Source organism: Mus musculus, chromosome X (genome assembly GCF_000001635.26).
Source record: "Mus musculus strain C57BL/6J chromosome X, GRCm38.p6 C57BL/6J".
In the NCBI taxonomy this organism is placed as follows: domain Eukaryota; kingdom Metazoa; phylum Chordata; class Mammalia; order Rodentia; family Muridae; genus Mus; species Mus musculus.
The window spans coordinates 28,326,981-28,330,238 of NC_000086.7; the positions used below are offsets into that span (position 1 = coordinate 28,326,981).

Here is a 3,258-nt window from a genome sequence, read left to right on the forward strand (position 1 = left end):
TGTTGACTTCACTAATGCACAGGTGCCACAGAAATGTGGATGATGTGAATCATGCATCCTGCCTCTAGTAGCCATGTTGAAATCCATTGTCTGTGTTGCTCCTGAAGGGATTGTAAATGTGAAAAATCCCTGAGACCGTCAGAATCTTCAATGAAGTTCAGTCAATAATGCTATCTTAGGTCATGTGGAGTTACATGTTCTGAGGTATGATATGATGATATATATATATATGTGTGTGTGTGTGTGTGTGTGTGTGTGTGTGTGTGTGTAGTGGCATCAGATACCACTGTATGTCCATGATACTTCAGGCCTCTAGCAGAAAATATGTCAGTGGTCCCTGATGACTCTTCTGCCCAAATTATAACTTTCATTAACTGAAAATGGAATTACTACTGATGACTGTTATCTATTCTTCTGTATAAAATCTCAGAAGTATCTTGCCATCCATAAGCAATTTGATGTAACAATGCACCTGGCAATTGGAAAAGAGATTTGTTTGCATGAAACCCTCTGAAAGTATTTTTATGTCCCTTGTACTTACTGGCAATGGATACTATGTTATATCAGAGATCCCTGCTGCCATAGACAAACAGATTAGGAGTGTTTTCTACTCCCACTTTGGACAATACTGAAGATATCTGTGATCCTGACTACCAAGGAAAATATATTGGCATTACTGATTCATGCTGTCACTGGTAACTATTTTGACACCCATAGTCTGTGTGGTCATTGAAAAGCTACATGATGTCTATGATAAATCAACCATAAGAATCTGTTGTAAAGTCCATGGTAATTATTGCTGCCTAAGTTCATAATGAGGTAAGTGCTGTTCGCTGTTACTGGAGACTATTTTGATGCCTGTAATCCTAACTGAAACCTGAAAATACCTTGATGTGAGTGCTGCATGCTGTGACCAGCAATAATGATGGAGTCCATTTATTTTTCTATTGCTGATGAAAAACCTGGTGATGGCCATGATCTCTCCTGTTGTTTGAGAACGTTCTGACTTACAAGGTTCATGTTAATGGTAGAGGTCATATTGAGGTAAGTGTTCTGAGGTGACACAGTAGATCAGATTGATGTCTGAGATTCTATCTTCCATAAGAAATTCTGTTGATCTTCCTGCCTGCTATCAACCATGTAATGTACATGGTTGTTACTGCCCCTGGAATTGCGCTGTCAAGATAAATATTGCCACCTGATAAGAGGTTTATGATCATAATTTTTCTTCCCTTTTAATCTATGCTAATGCCATTGACATATAAATGGCAATAGATTCCATGGTATGGCCTTTGTTACTTGCTGTCATTGGCCAACTTGTCATTAGTGATCTCTGCTACCACTGAGAACTATATTAATGTCACTCACTCAAAGTGCCTACAGAAAATATGATGATATCCTTTATGCTGCCATCAGTGGCCTTGATTAAACCCACAGTCCATGATGCTTCTGATGAGATTGTTAATGTCCAGGATCTATGAGACCATCTGAACATAAGGTGAAAATTTAGGTCATACTGTTCCTCCATGTCATGTTCAGTTTCATATTCTGTTACACTGAGGACACATAATGACAAAAGATACCATTTTTATATTCATGACATTTCAGGCCTCAAGCAGCAGTGATCACAATAATCTCTGCTAACTTATGGGGCAACATAAATATAAGCGTCTCCAACTGCCTATAGAATCTCTACTGATATCAGTTATCCAAATTTTTCTGCTGTTATTTATGAGAAGTATGCTTTCAGCTGCAACAATTTTTACATCAAAGATCCATCCTGCCATCAGAGAAGAAGATTCTGTACATAGTTATTCATGCCCTCTTAAATATTTTGATGGCCTTGCTACTTCCTGACATCAAACAAGGTGGTATATACCAGTTCTAAGCTGCCACTGGCAACCAGGTCCTGAGGAATTCTTACTGCCTCTTTGGAACAGGTAATGACATCAGAGATCCCAACTTCCCAATTGCCAAGTTAAAAGTATTGACATTACTTATCGATAAAGCATCTGGTAAACATGTTGAGATTCAGAGACAGTCTTGACTTTGAAGAGTCTGACTTTGAATACTGTACTGTTTATGATCCTTTAGTCAAAGAGTCGATTGTAAAGTTCATGATCACTATTGCTGCCTAATGTCATAATGAGGTAAGTGCTGTGTGCTGCTACTGGAGATACTTTCGAAACCTGGAATGGTATTTGAAACCTGAAACTATGTTGATTTGGGTAATGAATGGTTTGACCAGCAATCATGATGGATTCCATTGTTTCTATTACTGAAGGTGATGGAGACCATGATCATAAGGATGATCTCTGCTGCTGTTTAAGGTAATTCCATATTTTATGGTCCATACTGACACTGGATATCATATTGAGGTACAGGATCTGAGGTGCAATGGAGATCACATTGATATCTGAGATCCTATTGGCCACAGGAAATTCTGTTGATATCCCTGATATATGCATGTAGCCCCTGCTCTGGACCATGAGTTCACTAATATATACATCATGGGAAGACAAATCGTTCTATGTCTATACTCTTTGATACCACAAGCAACAATGTTGTCATTGATCCTTTCTCCCATTTAGGGCCACATTAATATGAGTGATTCCAACTGTCATTGGAATCTATACTGATGTCAGTGATATATGCTTCTCTCACCTGTGGGAATGGCTTTTATGAGATATATATATACTCTTAGCTGTGATAATTTTGAAGTCAATGCTCCATTCTGACACTATAGATGTGATTTCTGTTCATGGTTCTCCCTGCTCTCTGAAAGAATCACGATGTTCTGATTCTTCCTGGCAATAGACGCCATGGTATATCCAAGAACTTTGATGCCACAGGCAACCAGGATGTTAATGATACCTACTGACAGTTTGGACCAGATTGTGATACCAATTGTCCTATTTGCTAAGATAAATATGTTGATTTTACTCTCCCATTGTACCATTTGTAACCACTTGTGCTGACTCTGATGATCTTGGTAATGTCTATGATCACTGTGGACAAAAGCATCAATTATGAAATGCATGGTCAGAACTTCTGCCCAAGATCCCAATGAGGTTAGTAGTGTGTTTTCCTATAGGAAACTTGTTTTAAGCCTCTGATGTGACTTACAACCTGAACCTATGTTGCTGTCACTGCTATATGCTGAACCCAGGAAACATGATTGTATCCATAGTTTCTATTCCTTGGAAGAACCTATTAATGTCAATGATCTGTTTTGCTGCATGAGAACAGACTGAATTC

General features: G+C 38.5%; 1 long non-coding RNA gene across 1 annotated transcript; it reads left to right on the forward strand.

The window, feature by feature from the left end:
- Positions 1–1,680: 1,680 nt before the first annotated feature.
- Positions 1,681–3,056, forward strand: Gm42176. The gene is made up of 3 exons (XR_880624.1): positions 1,681–1,940; positions 2,095–2,330; positions 3,022–3,056. It is a non-coding gene; the product is annotated as a predicted gene, 42176 (long non-coding RNA).
- Positions 3,057–3,258: the final 202 nt, after the last annotated feature.